Consider the following 21,193-nt stretch of genomic DNA (forward strand, 5'->3'; position numbering starts at 1 on the left):
TCTGAGAAGTGGGGAGGGGATCCTGCTCCTGCCTCCAGGCCCCTTAGCTGGAGCAATAGTAGGCAGGTGTAGCTGGGGGCACGATCACCCTGAGCTCTAGATGAATATGCTCAATTAATTGGAAAAATAAAATAAAGTTTGAGAATCCAATGTAAATAGACCAAGCCAAAAATGCATTCAAAGTTTAAGCAATTTACAATTATACATTGTAATGTATAATTGCTCTACATTATAATATAGCATGTAATGGGCTTTATGAAAGAGTTATGGGAACACAGAGGAGGGCATCTAAATCAGATTGGATGATCCAAGAGGGCTTCCTGGACGAGGTGACACAAACTGAATTTAGAGGATGAGAATGCACTAACTAGAAAAAGAAGGGGCTAGGGAGAGTATTTCAGCAACAGCACGTGAAGAGAAGTGGAGGAAAGACAACATACGCTGCATTTTAGAACTGACATCTGGCTTCGAGTGGCTGAGAGAGAGGGTGAATGTGGGAGTGATAGGAGAGGAGGCTAGTGAGGAACCCACACCCAGATAACTCAAGACCCAGCGTGCTAAACAGAAAGGTTTTAAATTTACTCTGAAATCAGTGGGGATAGAACCTCCCTGGTGGTCCAGCGATTAAGAAACCACCTGCCAGTGCAGGGCACACAGGTTTGATCCCTGGTCCAGGAAGATTCTACCTGCCTCGGGGCAACTAAGCTCGTGTACTGCAATTAGAGACGAGCCCCCACTTGCTGCCACTAGAGAAAGCCTGCTCACAGCAGTGAAGAACCCAGAGGAGCCATAAATAAATAAGTAAATAAATCAGTGGGAAGTGATGAATTTTGAACAGGGAAGTGAGACGATCACATTTGCTGTTTAGAAGCATCATACACCCAGCACCATGCAGGCATCCAGGGTGGAGCTGGGCAGAATGGAGGCAGGAAGGCCAGCTAGGAGGCTACTGCTTGGGGTGATGGCAGACCCCGAGATCTGGTACTTCTGCGAGCTTAGAAAGTGGAAGACTGAGCACCTTCCACCCCAACCCCCAAACAGTTCCAGACGTAGCCGTGACAGCAGATGCTAACTTCATGCCCAGAACATTTTTCAGTGCTTTACGCTGAATCCTTCAGCAACCCTATGCTGACTGTATTATTCTTATTATTCTCAATTGACATATGAGGATATTGAGGCAATGAAACGTTAAGTAACTTACCCAGAGTTACCAGCTAGTAAGTGGTTGCCCTGATTAAGCCAAAAGAGAGGGTGTCCAAGTTCACTGATGCTGCTGACCCTGCTATCTCTCCTCCACCCTAGCCTGTGAGGTTAGAGGTACCCACTCCCGCTGGTGACTGTCCAGCTTAGCTGATGCGTGGCAAACAGGAGTCCCTCCCTGTACCCTGGTGACTCATTGAGGATTTATGGTGCCCTCCTTTACCTCTAGTTTAGTTTTACCTGCTAGGTATGATTTTCATGTTATATAATCTCTTGGCAGGTCCACTATGACTTTTAAACAATATTTCTGTGAGAGAGAATGATGTGTTATCTACTATCTATTTACAATTTTCATGCCATTTACTTTTTTGGTGGGGGCCACGCTGCACAGCACGTGGGATCTTAGTTCCTCAATCAGGGATCAAACCTATGCCCCCCTGCAATGGGAACATGGAGTCTTAACCCCTGGACCACCAGGGAAGTTCCATATCATTTACTTTCACTGGTTTTTTACTGAGCACTCTTTTATTTTTTAATTGAAAAAGTAATATAGGCACAGAAAGATAGTCAGACTGCAAAAAGTATTCAGAGGAAAGTAAGCCTCCTCCTTTATACTCCCAGACTCCCAGCTCCTCTCCCCCAGGGCCACTCTTCTAGGTCTTTTAATGAAATGCTGTATGAAGCAAGCTCATACACTTAACTCAAGTTAATGAAACGAACGCTTTTTGTTTTTGCCTGTAATGAATCATGCCTTCCTCTGCACCCGCCCTGGCCCCACCTTTCCACCACCTCTACCCGTGGGATAACGGCAAAAAAAAAAAAAAAAAAAAGAAAATCCAGGATCCAATTTCATTTAAGCCCTAGTTTATGACTGAAGCAACATAGCAGCAGCAGCAGCAGCAGCTACCTGGTAATTTAAGCTGCTCGTTTAGAAGAGGTTTCAGGCTGGCTTGGATGAGAAGGATCAGTCTCCCTAAAGCCTGTCCTTTGCCCTGCCCCTTTCAGGATGAGGGTCAAGCGGCTTATGAGACCTTCAGCCGATATGCTCGGGTCCACTTTGTGCGCATCTACGGGCCTCTGGGTCCCTGCCTCTGGGCCACGCGCTTCACTCCTCTGGTCAGGGCTAACTTTCAGACCTCAGTGGAGGGTCAGGGGTCTGCCGTTGGGACACGGCTCCTGGTGGCTCCCCTGGGCCAAGGTGAGCGCCATCCAGCCTCTGATGGCCGTGTGGCCCCTCTGGGTTTGGCTGACAGGTCCGTGGACCCCACTCAGCCTTCTTTCTGCAGCCTGCCCTGCAGCAGGCCACCCTTGCCTGGCAGCTGTTTCAGCGTGGCTGGCCAGCCAGGTTCTCAGTTACCTCTGGAGCCTGTCAGCACGTGAGACCCAAGGATGGGTTGGCAAAGCTGAACCTGGCATCAGACCTTCCACCTGACCACAAGCACGGTGACGTTTGTCCTGGTGTGGCTGTGCCAGGTTGGAACGGGGCACCCGGTGAGGTGGCACGTCCCAGGCAGAGAATTGCGGAAGGGGTGCAGCTTCTCCTCCTCCCTCACTGTCACCCGAGCTTGTGTAACCTCCTCCCCACGGCACAGAGGCCATTTATTAAAAGACAAACACATGGTCTGACTGCCCCTGACAGACATGCTAATTTCTTCACTGTGTGGGGACCCAATACACATGGGTCCTCTGGCCTTGGGTGCTGATATATTCAAGGATCAGGTGAGGGAGTTTGAATCACCCTTTTCTCAACACAATTCTGTTTTTTATTATCAGTCATGGCACATTACCTCAGTCATTCTGTAGACATTCTCTTCCATAACATAGACGTTAGAATGATTTTGGCCGCAAGTGACAATATCCAACTGCTGCTGCTTCTGCTAAGTCACTTCAGTTGTGTCCGACTCTGTGTGACCCCATAGACGGCAGCCACCAGGCTCCCCCATCCCTGGGATTCTCCAGGCAAGAACACTGGAGTGGGTTGCCATTTCCTTCTCCAATGCAGGAAAGTGAAAAATGAAAGTGAAGTCGCTCAGTCGTGTCTGACTCTTCGCGACCCCATGGACTGCAGCCTACCAGGCTCCTCCATCCATGGGATTTTCCAGGCAAGAGTACTGGAGTGGGGTGCCATTGCCTTCTCCGAATACCCAACTAAATGCAGCTTAAACAATGAAGGCACTTACAAGACAAAATCTTTGAGGGTTAAGGGGTCCAGAGTTGGTTTGGCAAGTCTATAATGTCATTCAGGGCCCAGACCTTGTGCTCTGCCATTCTCAGCATGCTGATGTCTCATCCTTAGCTTTCTCACCTCAAGGTCGCAGAGTAGCTGCAGCTGCTCCGGACATCACTTCAGATAGCCCTGTTGAAAGGCAAGAGAAGGGAGGGCTTTCACAGTGGAGAAACATCTCTCCGTGTCTGTCTCCTTTTTGTCATGTAAAAAAAAAGTCTTTCCAGAAGCAGTTTCAATAGATTTCTCTGTTTTTCCTATTATCTATAACCATGTCCCATGGGTACCCACAACTGAAAGGAAGACTAGGAAAGAAAGTGTCAGACATTTCCACAGCAACTATATTGGGAATATCTGCTCCTTTGGAAGAAGAGGAAGATAAAGTGTAATCAGTTAAGTCACAAAAGCAACTACCCCTGAAAGGAGATCTTGGGCAAGTAGATACCTTAGATGTCCCAGGCCCGTACTCAGAAAGACAAAAGAGAAGAATCTACTAAAATTTTAAAAATATCATTCCCTTTATATAGCAACACATACACAAGTGGATGTGTGCCAATATATTTTTTACACTTTGCTTTTTTCACTCAACAATGCTAATACTATCATGCAGTAATTTCCACATGTACTACACATGTACTTTGCTACTGCTGCTAAGGTGTCTAGTCATGTGTAGCGTGACTTTTACTTATGGTACCCTTATGTTTTAGTATCTGGTAGGACTGGTCATTACTTTTCTTCACAATTATCTGTTACTTTTGCAGGTGTATTTTTGTAATGTTAGCTCCATTTAGTGCCGAGCTACACCTCCAAAACTTGTTTACATTCACACACTCTATGTATCACTGTATACATACACATATATTAAGATACCATTTTATTAACATAATATGTCTAAATAAATTGGGCTTTTTGTTTTAAGAATCATCCATAATGCAAGCCCCAAACACAAAGCAAATAAACCAAAAAACTACCACCAACTTCTAGAAGAGAGTTCTTATTTTCATTAAGAAATCCAAACAATGGAAAGATTAACCAAGGTAAAGCAAGGAACCAAAAGAAAAAAAATCATTTAAAATTAGTGAAACAAAAAAAAGCTTATGCTGGATTTCTGACTTTCTGATTTCACATCCTCCTTTCATCCTGAGACATGAAGTGATCATTTTAGATTTTGTAACAAGAGAAGATCAGCCCCACTTCCACTTTAACTGGAATAGAAATCAGGCTGGCAAATGTGTTTCAATCCGATATTCTCTCACTCTTGACCACTTTCAAGTATTTAATGAAGGTGGATATCCTACTTGTTTTTACAGTTCCTTTCTCCTCTAAGGGAATTACAAAAACCAGTCATTATTTGCAGAATTAAAGTAGAAATATTTTTGGACAGAGACATCATAGAAGACATCATGGTGAGTTCCGAAGTCATCTGCAATTCAGTCTGAATATTGAAGATTGTAAAGCTACTTCTTGAAGACATACAATTTTCCTTCTGCTTATTCCAAGTTATCTAGAGACTATGGTAGGAGAAAACATATAAATTCAAATGACATATCCTATAAATTTAAAGTTCTATTATGTTATAATTTTGAGAATGATTTTCCAGAAGTAAGAAATATAGTTACTTGATTTACTGTGACAAAGTCCATATTTCTTTGTTTTCACTTATTTTTTACAGAAATATTTACAAATTAAAACAGCATTAGTCAACAGGCATTGAAAGCAAGTGATAAGAATTACATATATACTTTTTCAATAAAGTAAGGAATCTTTGGTAATTTTAATTTTCCACAGTGCACAGAAATGGATCAAATTTTATTCTGTTTCTCCACAGTAAAACAACAGCGAAAAGTTGCTGTACTCAAGTTCACAAAAGAAAACTATATGAACTATCATTTTTAGTATTTCTGATATTAGTTGATCTTTGAGAGATTTTACAAATGTTCCTACCTCATAAAAAACTACCAATGATAATTTTCTGGCTTTCTTCTCTGTATCATATTTTGCCATCAAGTAATTCATCTCCCTGATTCTGCGTATTATGACTCAGCTCTTCGTCTTTTCTGACCTGAGGAGAGGTTTTTATTCCTGTCTAGTAAAATTTCAAAGCCCAGGGGTCTCAGCGAGTAAAGAATCCGCCTGCAATGCAGGAGATGCAGGAGACTCGGGGGAGACGCAGATACGATCCCTGGGTCTGGAAGATTCCCTGGAGGAGGACATGGCAGACTGCTCCAATATTCTTGCCTGGAAAATCCCATAGACCGAGGAGCCTGGCTGGCTACAGTCCATGGAGTGGCAAAGAATAGGACTCGACTGAGCATTAAATTTCTAAGCCACTAGGTGGCAGAGTATCCTTGGCTTAGGTTAAATAGTGTTGCATTTTCCTACTGATCCCCGAATGTGAATGGCCTTCAAAGCTCTCACTCGTGTACGCCTAAAATATTTTTTAAATCATATACACCCTCCACAAACTTTTAAGTTTATGTATAAAGTTATTCAACAAAAGTTTAAATAACTAAAGAGATGTACTTCTGCCATACTGTAAATACTGAAATTTTAAAATAAAATTTATATCATCCTTTTAAATAAATATAATTGAATACAAAATATCATAGGGTTTGGTAGCCATCATCATTTAAAAATTCCAAAATGAGCTTGTCTTTTACAGTGGGATACTTAATATCACTCCTTTTCCTCCTTAGCCTCTTATTTTTCATTATATTTCCTTCACAGAATTTTATACTGATAGAAAAGGTTTTATGTTTAAAAGATTTGATCACTATCTTTTTCTTCTCTGTAACAAGACTATGTGTATAAATGAAATAAATAGTTTTATGTTTCCTGTGACCATAAAATAGTGTGAAATTCTTATATTTCTGAATTCCTAATATACACACATTTTTCATACATATATATTTCTAAATTTGCCCAGAATATGCTTATTTTTCATTAATTTGAAAAATTCAGAAAAACATAAAAATAACTCTTAATTGTACCACTTAACAGATATTTATAGAGAATAAATGACAATGTTGTCATCTTCTCTCTCCCCACTTCACCTAGATTACTTCTGTTAAGTAGTTGATGCTCATTTCCCCATATTTTTCCAAGTTCATAAAGATCTACTTTCAAAATTTGGAGTACAAAATATTAAGATGCTTCCAAATTTTCCTTTTTTAAGAGAGTCTCTCTTTCCCAGCATTGAAAGCACTGTGTTCCATTGAGGAGGGGGTATATGTGTGTTAACTGGATTACATACACAGACACGCAAATGTATACACACACATGCATACATAGTAAATGAGGAAAAAGTACCACTTTAAAAAAAGGTCACATTTATGATATTGCTGAAGTTTAGAGCTACCTTCTTCGGAATTTGGGAAACTGCAGAGTTAGCAGGAACAAATTATCCTCAGGTTCCATAATTTGCTAGCAGGACTCAAAAAAACAAACTGAAAAGTGGTTATACTCATGGTTGATGGGCTGCTGTCTATGGGGTCTCACAGAGTCAGACACGACTGAAGTGACGCAGCAGCAGCATAGCTCATTTGGGGGAAAATACACAGGTTAAAATAAGCCAAGGAAAGAAAAGCATAGGGCAGAATCCAGGAAATCACTAAATATGGAGCTCCCAAGGTCCTCTCTCTATTTCCCTGGTGTCTGTGCGTAACACATGAAATATTGTCGCCAGGGAAGCCCACCCGAGCCTCATTGGTTCAGAGTGCTTACTGAATTTCCATTACATAGTTCCAGGCATGACTGGTTGCCTGTGTGGCAACTGTGTGTGTGTGTGGATAGTAGACATATAAAGGCCGATCAGGCAACTTAACAGTAACAATACTGGTACATTCTTCTGCAGGCTATATTCCAGGCACTGAGCTAAAATAAATACTCTTTGTGGTGACTCTGTGAAGTAGATATTTTTGTCCTTATTCAGATACTCAGATAAGGAAAATGATGCTCAGAAAAATTAGATGTCTTGACTGAGATCACACAACGGGTAAGTAGCTGAGCTGGGATTCTAAGCGAGGTTTGTCTAACTCCCAATCTCACGCTCTTCATGAAGGCTCTGTCCATGTTCTGGAGTCTTTTGATTTTTAGATACGCTGAATATAGATTTTGGCAGGTCATGGAGAAAGCAGGGGCTGGGGGAATGGGAGGAGGAAGAGATCATTTTGCCAGGTCCTGTCCATGCCTCCGGTTCCTAATTCCTAGACACACTGGGTAATGTTGTGGAGGGTCCAGGCTAAGTAAGCCAAATTAGACCAATGTAAATTGGTCAACAAAGGCAGAAGCATCACTGCCTCAGATGACCTAACCAGTTAGCAGGCCATTCAGCTTAGCCTGTGACTCTGCCAACATTTCATAAGATCCTCCTTTCATTAAAGAATATTAGAGGGTGACTTTCTCAACCCTTCACTGTGTGAAGGCTTGATGTATAATTTCACGTGTAATCAATTGTTTTGTTGGTACCACTCATTTCAGATCTCCTCCTTAAAGCCATGTAGTTATTTGGAACCTTATCCTAGTGATTAGCACTGCTGCTGCTGCTGCTAAGTCGTGTCCGACTCTGTGCGACCCCATAGACAGCAGCCCACCAGGTTCCGCCTTCCCTGGGATTCTCAAGGCAAGAACACTGGAGTGGGTTGCCATTTCCTTCTCCAACGCATGAAAGTGAAAAGGGAAAGTGAAGTCACTCAGTCATGTCCGACTCCAAGCGACCCCATGGACTGCAGCCCACCAGGCTCCTCCATCCATGCACTGTTTACACTCAACTCCCTTCTGGAATCTTTAATGCTCTGTTGTCTTCCAGTTCAGTAGATGGGAGGTTTCCATACTTTACTGGAGCTGTAAGCTTGGGACACTGGCAGGCTCATGATACTGGTCACAGACCCTAAGGTCCTTTCTTCCTCTTGATGGTCTGAGTCTCTGTAGTTTGCACAGCAAACATGAAATGCTCAGTGGGAATGTTAAATTATAATCACTTTAATCAGCAATACAATATTCACTACTGTATGGTTCTGCACGTTGAGTCACGGGGCTCTCTTTTATTACAGTGAAGTGTTATGTTTGAAAACTCAGATGATCTTGATTATTCAGACTGAGATGAATTATGAGATTGTGTATAATTTATTAGAAGTTATACGCTTATAAATAAAGGACAAATTTGCCTTTCCCCCCTTCCTTAAGAATCAAAGGCCAAAATAATAATTTATTGTTGGAATATGTTGACATGGTATTAAAATGTATTCGGGAAGGAAGAACTAAATTAGAGAGGAAGTGATAGTAATATATGCTTAGAAATGGGCTATTTTTAACAAAGGGGAAACAAGAACACATACATAGCTAAGGCTGTTTTTCTACAATTGAAAAAAAATTTTTTTTCATGACAGTTAAGACAGAATTTCTCATTCTTCTCTTTTACCATAATCTATGACAGGAGATGAGAGCTGCAATTTTCTGAAATTTTGTCCCATTTAAACTCCTAAAATGTTTATTTTAAATCTGGAAAGCATTAAGACAACTTTCTCCTAGGGTGTCTTCAGTGTCATTTAGATTTAGGCCATCCCACAATCTGTCGTCTGATAATTAGAAGGCAATTGGCTTTGGCATCAAAGTTCCACCAATGTTACAGTTGGAAGGTTCAGATACAGAGAGATTAAGACGTCGGCCCAGTGTCACTCGAACACCGAGTTGGTTTAGGGTTTTGTTTTTTTCTGACTAACTTATCTATGGCTTAGAAGAATTAGTCTAATTTTCTAAGCACTTAACTTACCATCAGACAGGAGTTTAGTCTTCCTATAAAGTTTTTATGCTTGTTTGAATGTTGCCACTTAAAATTAAGGCCTTAATAATCATATAAAAATTCCAGAGAATGTTTCAAATATAAAAGTAATAGGAGGAACAAAAAAAATTTTACCTTAAATAATTTACAACAGCCATGACTTTCTCCCTCTCTGAACCCATCCCATACTCCCTCAAAAAGAAAAAACACAAAAACCTCTGCTGAAAGAAGATCACACTGGAAATATAAATACACTGTTTGTGTTTCATAAATAAGAACTAATTCATGGGGAGGAATAGGTATGAATTATAGGAAAACCAAAAATGAGTTGCAGATATAAACAAAGGAAGTCAATTAAAATATAGGTACAAAAAAAGACGAGACTTAAAATAATAAACTATTTCTTTGGAATCTTATTTTCAAAGTGCTTTATAGATTTCCTTTTTTTATAGTATTCTGTGAGATGAGTGGATAGTTAATATTCTTAACTGGTATTTGATAACCAAGATCACAAAAAGAAAATATACTAACTTTCTGCACAGTCTCTCAGCCTGCAGCTGAAGCAGCAAGAGGACCTGTGTCCTAAGACTGAAACTTGTACTTTGTCCTTGTTCTACTCTCTGCCTGTGGCAGTCTGCCTAGGGGATGGAGAGAGCCATCCCACCCTACAGGGGTTAGCTGGGCCAACTGAGCAGGGGCCATGACAAAGAATAGCATAGGCCTCACTCCACGTTAGGCATAGAAAGGGAACAACTAATGGGTAAGAAGAGTCAAGTGATATTGATCCGTGGCTCGCCAGGGTTGAATTCAGTACATGTTCTGCTGTCTCCTGGGTGCCAAGATTTGACAGAAAGGGCAAAGGACAACTTGAACAATGTGGGGTGGGCGGGTGAAACCTCCATTCATTGTCGTTCACGTGGGAATGGAGTGCTCAGAATGAGGGAAATCTTGACAAGGCTCCCTGCCGGTAACAGCCCCTGGTTTCTTATCAGAAACCCGATATTCAACGCTTTTTTCTCTTCACCACTGGGGTTGGAAAGAGTGTGAGGAGAGCACGCTGGTACCAGAGAGGAGAGATTTTTTTTGTAAAAGAAGATCTTTATTCCTAATGGAAAAAAAGAATAAAAAGACAAAATTCAAAAGGAAAGGACAAGACCTAAAGTCAGAAAAACATTTTGGAAAATAGGCTAAGTGAAAAAGGAATAAAGTAGTCCTGGGTCACTAGAAAACACGATTCGGGGTAGTGGTGATTCGCAATGGAAAGGAAAAAGGACACAGTTCAAGAGATTGAATTGTAAAGAGAAATCAGACACAGCCAGTATATCCAAGACCAAGGGGTTGGCTTTATAAATTATGGTACATCCACACAAGGAATATATATAGGCTTTCAAAAAGAATCAAGTATACAAATGTTAACACAGCTGAGACTGATTTAGTGGAAAAATAAAATGACAGAATAATTTTTGAAGTATAATTTTATTTTAAAATAATAACATATGTTAGTATACATACGATAAAAAATCTGGAGGATGAAGCATCAAGCAGTCAAGGGTAGTTATTTCTGAGTGAGGGAGGGAACCTTTACTGTGGAAGGGTGTTATGTTTTATATTATATATTTTGGGCCTTTTCAAAATTTTTTTTTCTAAAATTCATATAATTTTCATTGTACATTAAGAAAAAATCAATAATATAGAAATAAGTTGCATCACAAAGAATAAGATATATAAAGTTGAAGACATATATTACATTAAAACTTAACATTGAATTAATTTATACTCTATATTTATATTTATATTTTTATCCATGAAGTGGTAATTCCAAAGTAAAGGTTTTAATTCCATTTAAAAATGTTTGTTGGTTTAAAATGACAAGTGATAGATTTTAATAGATGATGGTTATGATTATAAAGATGTTCTTTGTTATACTATATTTACAGACATAATCCATAATATGATTTACCTATTGATGTACTTAATACTTTTTCAATGATCATTTTCTTCTGATTAACTTGAATGATTCCCTTCAACTCTTCTGCTATATTTTGTAATTTTCAAAAAGCAACTCTAATTGCTTTTAACTTAAAGAGAATCCTTCCCACAAATCACAAAGAGGAAAGGGAAAGCAAGAAATATTTTATAACAAACTACACTTAACAGAATATTTTAAATCAGATTTTAAGAAAACATTAGAAGAGAAAGAAAACGCTAAGTGGATTGCAATGGTCACCCTGCTCAGATGGATCTAATTGTCCTAAATTTTGAACTAACTAGATTGGGTTACATATGAAAATAAGAGTAATGATAATCTCACCTGAGAGTTAGGAGGAAACAAGCACTAGAAAGAAAATGTTAAATCCTTTAGCTTTTGTCATGTTCAAAATGACCCAGAAGTTGTATTCCTATTTGTTTGCATATTGTAGTCAGGTCCAATAGAGTTCTATTTAATAGGATTTCATCTATAATCCATTCAAATAGGGTCGGGGCTCTGTCTCAAATTAATGCAAGCATACAATGAATTTGTCTAAAATGAAAAAAACTTACACTGGGACTTATATGATTCTGGAAACTTTTGAGGGCCTGTACTATCCATTTCGGGTGGAAAAGTAAAACTTTAGAAACATTTCTCTCTGCAGTATTGAAAAAAATTAGAGTCCAAGGCTGCTGCTGCTGCTGCTGCTGCTGCTAAGTCGCTTTAGTCGTGTCCAACTCTGTGCGACCCCATAGAGGGCAGCCCACCAGGCTCCGCCGTCCCTGGGATTCTCCAGGCAAGCACACTGGAGTGGGCTGCCATTTCCTTCTCCAATGCATCAAAGTGAAAAGCGAAAGTGAAGTCGCTCAGTCGAGTCCGACTCCTAGCGACCCCATGGACTGCAGCCTACCAGGCTCCTCCGTCCTTGGGATTCTCCAGGCAGGAGTACTGGGGTGGGGTGCCATCGAGTCCAAGGCAGAGAAGGCTTTAAACAGCCAGAATGAGGATGTCAGTACAGGTGGGGATCATTAACACTTGGAACAACGGGAAGAGGCCACGGCAAAGTCCCTTTTCCCCCATCTCGACCAAGCTGAGGTACCAGGGTAGGGAAACCCAAAGGAAGAAACACGTCTTTGGAGAAGAGAGGCTAGTTGGAAACATCCAAGCTGTCTTGTCTGACGAAAGCAGCTCTAAAATGGACACTACTAGGGTAGCTTCACTTCTGAAATAAATGAACACTGCTGCTCCTTGGCTATCTCTATTCCAGAATGGTCCCATGGCCCTCCATTCCGTCCTTCCTCTCAAGGTCAGCATGGCAACCTCCCAACACGCGCCCCCCACTTTTCCCAGAATGCACTGCACCTTCCCTTCTCAGCATGCCTCGCACCTTCCCAGCATTCCTATTTTCCCAGCATGCCCTGCGGCAAAGGGCTCTTCCAGAGCCCTAAGGGCATCTCTGCAGGTGTTTATATTCCTCCGACAGACAAGTCAGGCACTGACTGGAGTTGTCCTGTTGTTACTTCAGGCAAAGGGCTTATGTGTGGTAACAAGAGTTCTTCAAGGTAAGATTTCCACCCAGGCCCTTAATACTTTGAAAATCTCCCCTACCACGTCCCACAGGGCCTTCCTGAGGCCTTCCCAATCTCGAAAAGCTAAGACCCCAAGGTTTACTCACTTGGGAACAAGCTGTATTTTCCAAATTTAATCAACTGCAGGTTAGATAATCTAGGGAGAACACCTGCTCACTATCAAGCATCTCATCATTCTTTCGCACAAATCTTCAGCTGTATCCTGTCTGGGCTAATTGCTTTGTTTCCCAGTAACTCAAATTAAGTCATATTCTGCAGAAACCAGGTTTTACTATGTTTGGAGGAACGGGGAATGCAAAGGGAGTGTGAGGAAACTAGCCACCCACTGTCAAGCATTTTGTTGAGGTGAATGCAGACTTCACCCAATGGTATTGTTAATATTATGAATGTCTGACATCAAAAAACTGCTTTAGAATTTATAGAGTAATTTTATTATATACTTATTAACTAGTTTGGCCCTACAAAAATCCTGTAGGTCGGTAGGTTAAGTGTGATTATCTTGCTTATTTCACAAATGAAAAAGCAATCTGTCAGAGACAAAGAGACTTGCTAAAATCTCACATCTAGTGAGTGTCAGAACTGGTAACTGAAACCCAGGACTTTCCACTTTATTATCCATGCGGAGATTCCTTTTGGGAAAAAACCATTATTCAGAGTGCTTCACTGGTGTTCCTTTTGGTTAGTAAAAGTAAAGAACTGCCTTACAATATCAAATATGTTTCTTTTTGAAGGTTGTTGTTGTTCAGTTGCTAAGTCTTGTCCGACTCTTTGTGACTTCATGGGCTCTGGCACACCAGGCTTCTCTGTCCTTCACTGTCTCCTGGAGTTTGTTCACATTCATGTCCATTGAGTTGGTGATGCCATCCAACCATCTCATTATCCAGCCATCTCATCCTCTGTCGCCTCCCCACTTCTCCTCCTGCCCTCAGTCTTTCCCAGCATCAGGGTCTTTTCGAATGAGTCAGCTCTTCGTGTCAGGTGGCCAAAGTATTGACGCTTCATCGTCAGTCCTGTGAGGGTAGCTTGATTTAAAAAACAAAAACAACAATCCCATCAGATACATATAGATCTCTTTATCTATCTATCTATCTAGGTGATATGGCACAAAAAGCACCTGGGAGGTCCTCTGAAGACTTGGAGTGACCCTGACCACTTGCGGCTGACAATATGAGAATTACAGAGTCTCATATTTTAGGCTTAGTTCTTCCAGGTCCCAAGAACCCTTCAAGCTCAATCTCATAGATCTCCTAGGGTAGTTCAGCTTGACTTTGAAGCACAAGATGGAGAAAAGACAATATATATTATTCAGGACAGGTAGCAGATATGTCATGTTCCAGGAGATCTGGGTTAGTAGATTTTCCAGTGTTTAAAAAAACACTTAAAAAAAAATATTAATGCTTTTGTTTTAGCATCTAATAATGTTAGAAAAGTATATTCCTGGAACATTAGCTTTTACTATTTCTCCATTTTGAGATAAAGGCTGGAGATAATTTTTCCGGAGCCCAAGAACTTACTTTATAATAGTACACAGATGTTTTCTTAGAGAACATGGTATTAAAGATTTTGACAGTAATGAGGGGAACAGGGATGATAAACACTTTTTTCCTGCACTGTATATCCTTGCCTGTGTTTTAAAGATAAAATGTTCTAGTTTGAAAAAAAGCTTGATGTAAGAAATTAAAGTCATAAAAACTATCATATCACCAGATACTTCTTCAAAGAAAAGAGTATTGTTCTTAGGTACTTTTTGAATATTAAGTGTGATTTAATCAACTGAAATAATTTAAGTATCCAGTTAAACATAGCTTAATTAGGAAAATATATGGTCACATCCCCAGGTATTTGGTTGAAGAATAAATGCTAGAATTCAATGAAACAAACCTAAATTTATGATGAAAGTGTTAGTTTCTCAGTCAGGTCTGACTCTCTGCGTCCCCATGGACTGTAGCCGGCCAGGCTCTTCTGTCCATGGGAATTCTCCAGGCAAGAATACTAGAGTAGGTAACTATTCCAGAACAATATCAGACATAATATTATCTCTATTCCAAATATATTTAGCTAATATGGAATCTATTTTTATTATTTTTAGTTTCTGAAGAATGTCTTTTAGTGAATATTACAGAGTCCTTACTGAAGAGCTCAAAAATAATTGGTATATAAACACTTCAATTTTAAGTTTTCCTATTGTAGTTACCTTCATGAAATATGAGGCCTCACACCACACTTTTATTTAAGTCCTTTAGTTTCCTTGAAAATGCCACCCGCTTAAAATCTGATTGCTAAATCACCATTAAGATAGTTAGAATCCAAATGTGGTTTATTTTTTGCTGAATCTTTACTTTTTATTACTTCTTGCATTCTATACACAGATAACAGTGGTCCCCCTTTATCCACAGTTTCACTTTCCATGGTTTCAGTTACCAAAAGTCAACCCCCGTCTGAAAATATTAAATGGAACATTTCAGAAGTAAACTAATAATTTTAAGTTGCTCGTTGCTCTGAGGGGTGTGATGACATCACTCGCCATCCGTTTCTGCCCTTCCCGGACGAGAATCATCGCTTTGTCCAGTGTAATCCATTTCTTAGTCCCTTAGTAGCTGTCTTGGTTATCAGATTGACTGTCAAAGCATCACTGTGCTTGTATTCAAGTAACCCCTCCTTTACGTAATAATGGCCCAAAACACAAAGAGTAGCGATGCTGGCAATTCTGACATGCCTAAGAGATGTCATAAAGTGCTTCCTTTAAATGAAAAGATGAAAATTCCTGACATAATAAGGAAAGAAAAGATGTTGTATGCCGAGGTTTCTAAGATCTATGGTAAGAGTGTATCTTATATCCATGAAATTGTGAAGAAGGAAGAATAAATTTGTGCTAGTTTTGCAGTCACACCTCAGGTTGTAAAATTATGGCCAGTAATCAGTGCACGATAAATGCTTAGTTAAGATGGAAAAGGCATTAAATTTGAACAATAAGGTATTTTCAGACAGAGATCACATTCACATAAGTTTTATTACAGAATATTGTTGTAATTGGTCTATATTATTAGTTATTGTTAATATCTTACTGTGCTTAATTTATGAATTATACTTTAAGGTGGGTAAATATGATAAGGGAAAAAATATAGCATATATAGGGTTCTGTGGTTTCAGGCATCCACGGGGGTTCTTGGAACATATCCCCCTTGGAGAAAGGAAAACACTACACTGCTTTGATATTTTAAAACTGCTAAATAACAGAAAAGGAGGATTTTGATAATGAGATTTCTGCTTATTTTACAAGTATGTATGCACGTACACTCAATCATGTCTGACTCTGCAATCCCGTGGACTGTAGCCCACCAGGCTCCTCTGTCCATGGAATTCTCCAGGCAAGAATACTGAACTGGGTTGCCATTTCCTTTTCCAGGAGATCTTCCTGACCCCAAGATCTATCAGCTGAGCCACCAGGGAAGCCCTTATAAGTATGAAAGCTACTTTGGGGAACTTCCCTGGTAGTCCAGTGACTAAGACTCCACACTCTCAATGCAGACCCAGGTTCAATTCCTGGTCAGGAAACTGGATCCTACATGCCTCAACTAAGAGTTTACATGCTGCAATGGAAGATCCTGCATACCATAACAAAACAAAACAAAATCCCGCATGCCATAATGAAGACTGAAGATCCTGTGTGCTGCAACTGAGAACTGGTGCAGCAAAATAAATAAATATAAATAACTATTAAAAGAAAAGCTACTTTGTTGTTGTTATATACATTAAAATGTATGGAGCCAAAACAAAACCCAAGACATTGTCTGTTACAGAATTTAAAATGTCAAGACTGACAGTAACTTATTTTTTTGTCCTGAGGAAAAAATATCAGAGTCTAGTTTATACCCTGAGGATAGAATAAAGTTATTGGGTGACAGATAATTTTTTTAAATACACCAAATCTGTGCTAAAATGCAATCTTTGGGCTATCCCCTGGAGAAGGGAATGGCTACCCACTCCAGTATTCTGGCTTGAAGAACTCCATGGACTGTATAGTCCATGGGGTCACAAAGAGTTGGACAGGACTGAGTGACTTTCACTTTCATACTTTCATGAGTAAGGGGTATCTTTGTAAACTCTCTTGAATAAAGTCCAAGACGAACTGTCTTTATTTCAAAATCTACTTGTATAGTATATTGTTAGACGTTTAGGTTTGGATGTATTGATATCGTCATAATCGGTCATACAATAACCTTTAAGAGAAACTTATATGTTAAAAGTATGAAGAGACCTTCTTCTGCTAAAAGAAGTGTACAATTTAGGAAAGAATTGTAGAGAGAGAAATGACAGCCATGCCCAAGCAGAAAGAATAACGACTTGGTAAGCTTTGGGGCTCCAGAGTCAGTGAGCAGGGCTCAAGTTAAAGCTCTACCAGGGACACGTGAGGCCTCCACCACTGCATCACGGCCTACTGTCGGCAGGAAGCGAAGGATGGAATCATATTTGTGACCAAAGAAGACCATGAAACTCGAAGCAATGTGCAGCTAGTGGCTGATGACCCCAAACATCCACAGGAGGAGCATGGACTGATTCTGTTGAATGGAGACATCAACCGGAACTGCCTGAGAAGATGGCAGAGGCCGGTGTAGGGAGCTGTTGAAGGCAGCCTTTTCCTGCTTCCACTACCGCAAGGAGGATGTCAGGGGGTCGGACTGTGCAGACCAGTTCTGGGCCATGCAGGAGTGCGTGCAGAGGTATCCAGCCCTCTCTCCCCAGTAGGAGGCAGAGGAAGAGGAGAAGCCAGCAGATCACTTACAGGAAGCAGCTGCCTCTGAGGCCAGTGCAGCCAAAAAGGAGTGGGTGGAGCTCATGATGACCCTGGAGCACTGGGCTCCAGCCTCCTTCAGAGCCCAGACGAACCTTTCAAAGAAAGTGTCTTTCCCTCCGTCGTTCTATGCACTGTAATGTACAAAATTAGTTATTGTGCTGATCGGGGTCTTGGCCCCTTCCCGTATACACTGAAAAACGGGATGTGGTAGAGGGGGTTGTAGATGTGTGTGTCTCACATGAACCTATCAGCGAATGTAGCTGCTGCTTTTGAATTCTCTTCTCAGATTGTTCTGAATTTCACCACTTTGAAATAATGGGCTGAATAATCTTAGCAACCAGAAATAATTTTCGGGGTGTGTCTCTTGTGAGTGAGCTTACTTATTTTGATTCGTCGTATTCCTTTTAGTAGATTTTATACCTGCTTGGAAAGTGAAATAGAAGCAAAATGTTTTCTCTTAAAAATGCTGGAGTGAGGCCATTCCTTGTAGCAGAGGCGGGCTGATCAGACCCTGAGTATTTGAGGAAGGACTGTGTTTCATCGCCAGTTCCTTCTGGTTCCCAGTTTTGTGTTGAGCCCCAGGTTTTCTGCGGTTGGAAAGCAGAGCTTTGGACCCTCTGAGTGAATCCCTTTGTAAATGAAAAGAAAGGCTGGTTTTTGCTGTGCTCATTATTCCAAAAGCTCTGGCTGGGTCCGTGTTCACACTGGCTCTGTCTCAGCCTGTGCAGATGCAATTCTCCCGAGAGGTGGGGACCTAATCATTACCAGAGTAGGAGCCCAGAGAGGAAATGGTGTCAGCTACAGGGAAAACATGATTTAAAAAAAAAAAAAGCTCTACCAGATACTAGCAGTTTAAAGTTTCTCTGTATGATGGAGATCATCCATACCTCATAGTGTTGTAAGGATTAAATAAATTACTACATCCGTTCAGTTCAGTCACTCAGTCGTGTCTGATTCTTTGCAACCCCATGGACTGCAGCACGCCAGGCCTCCCTGGCTGTCACCAACTCCTGGAGTTTACTCAAACTCATGTCCATTGAGTTGGTGATGCCATCCAACCATCTCATCCTCTGTTGTCCCCTTCTCCTCCTGCCCTCAATCTTTCCCAGCATCAGAGTCTTTTCCAATGAGCCAGGTCTTCGCATCAGGTGGCCAAAGGATTGGAGTTTCAGCTTCAACATCAGTCCTTCCAATGAACATTCAGGACTGATTTCCTTTAGGATGGACTGGTTGGATCTCCTTGCTGTCCAGGGGACTCTCAAGAGTCTTCTTCAACACCACAGTTCAAAAGCATCAATTCTTCCACACTCAGCTTTCTTTACAGTCTAACTCTCACATCCATACATGACCACTGGAAAAACCATAGCCTTGACTAGACGGACCTTTGTTGGCAAAGTAATGTCTCTGCTTTTGAATATGCTGTCTAGGTTGGTCATAACTTTCCTTCCAAGGAGTAAGCGTCTTTTAATTTCATGGCTGCAGTCACCATCTACAGTGATTTTTGGAGCCCAAGAAAATAAAGTCTGTCATTGTTTCCACTGTTTCCCCATCTATTTCCCATGAAGTGATGGGACCAGATGCCATGATCTTCATTTCCTGAATGTTGAGCTCTAAGCCAACTTTTTCACTCTCCTCCTTCACTTTCATCAAGAGGCTCTTTAGCTCTTCTTCACTTTCTGCCCTAAGGGTGATGTCATCTGCATATCTGAGGTTATTGATATTTCTCCCGACAAATTTGATTCCAGCTTGTGCTTCATCCAGCCCAGTGTTTCTCGTGATGTACTCTGCATATAAGTTAAATAAGCAGGGTGACAATATACAACCTTGACGTACTCCTTTTCCTATTTGGAACCAGTCTGTTGTTCCATGTCCAGTTCTAACTGTTGCTTCCTGACCTGCATACAGATTTCTCAGGAGGCAGGTCAGGTGGTCTGGTATTCCCATCTCTTTCAGAATTAATACATGTAATGTGTCTAACATGTAGTAAACAGTCAATCAATCTTGACTTATTGTAGTCTTGACTTACTATAGTCTGAGAATTTAAGTTACTTAAATTGTTGTCTGTAGAGAAAGAATGAGAGAGGAGCTAAAAACAGGGCCTGGATGGTTTTGTTTGAAGGTTTCTTCTAAATTCTAAATCCATGTGGCCTCGTATCCATTTTCCTTGTCACACTACCCACGATGTAACTCCCTCACTTGTCTAACCTGTATGCCCTCGCAGTGTTCTCGTATCCTAATGTTCCTCTGGGCTTCTCATTCCAAACTCTCATTCCTCCCTTTCTTCTAAAATCCTCCCACTGTGCCTGTCAGAACAACCAGTCCACAAGGAATAAACTACCTCCTCAACCTCTTAAAAATGTTACAGTCTAGTTTACCAAAATCTATTCCCCCACCAAGGAGACTGCTTCCTCACTGCTCTTCTGTCCTCTCTAGACATCTCACTGACTCTACCAGGACAATGCTGGGGACAAGAATAATTCTTAATTGATAGTTGTAGAAACTGGGGACAATGCATGCCAAATGCTTCAGTTCAGTTCAGTTCAGTCGCTCAGTCGTGTCCTACTCTTTGGGACCCCATGAATCAGCACGCCAGGCCTTCCTGTCCATCACCAACTCCCGGAGTTCACTCAGACTCACGTCCATCGAGTCAGTGATGCCATCCAGCCATCTTATTCTCTGTCGTCCCCTTCTCCTCCTGTCCCTAATCCCTCCCAGCATCAGAGTCTTTTCCAATGAGTCAACTCTTCACATGAGGTGGCCAAAGTACTGGAGTTTCAGCTTTAGCATCATTCCTTCCAAAGAAATCCCAGGGCTGATCTCCTTCAGAATGGACTGGTTGGATCTCCTTGCAGTCCAAGTTACTCTCAAGAGTCTTCTCCAACACCACAGTTCAAAAGCATCAATTCTTTGGTGCTCAGCCTTCTTCACAGTCCAACTCTCACATCCATACATGACCACTGGAAAAACCATAGCCTTGACTAGATGGACCTTTGTTGGCAAAGTAATGTCTCTGCTTTTGAATATGCTATCTAGGTTGGTCATAACTTTCCTTCCAAGGAGGAAGCGTCTTTTAATTTCATGGCTGCAGTCACCATCTGCAGTGATTTTGGAGCCCCCAAAAATAAAGTCTGACACTGTTTCCACTGTTTCCCCATCTATTTCCCATGAAGTGGTGGGACCGGATGCCATGATCTTCGTTTTCTGAATGTTGAGCTTTAAGCCAACTTTTTCACTCTCCACTTTTACTTTCATCAAGAGGATTTTGAGTTCCTCTTCACTTTCTGCCATAAGGGTGGTGTCATCTGCATATCTGAGGTTATTGATATTTCTCCCGGCAATCTTGATTCCAGCTTGTGCTTCTTCCAGCCCAGTGTTTCTCATGATGTTCTCTGCATATAAGTTAAATAAGCAGGGTGACAATATACAGCCTTGACGTACTCCTTTTCCTATTTGGAACCAGTCTGTTGTTCCATGTCCAGTTCTAACTGTTGCTTCCTGACCTGCATACAGATTTCTCAGGAGGCAGGTCAGGTGGTCTGGTATTCCCATCTCTTTCAGAATTTTCCACCATTTATTGTGATCTACACAGTCAAAGTCTTTGGCATAGTCAATAAAGCCAAATGCTTAGCACAGTGCT

General features: G+C 41.0%; 1 pseudogene; it reads left to right on the forward strand.

The window, feature by feature from the left end:
* The first annotated feature begins 16,840 nt into the window (after positions 1–16,840).
* Positions 16,841–17,693, forward strand: LOC102392934 (annotated as a pseudogene).
* Positions 17,694–21,193: the final 3,500 nt, after the last annotated feature.

This window comes from Bubalus bubalis, chromosome 1 (genome assembly GCF_019923935.1).
Source record: "Bubalus bubalis isolate 160015118507 breed Murrah chromosome 1, NDDB_SH_1, whole genome shotgun sequence".
Lineage (NCBI taxonomy): Eukaryota > Metazoa > Chordata > Mammalia > Artiodactyla > Bovidae > Bubalus > Bubalus bubalis.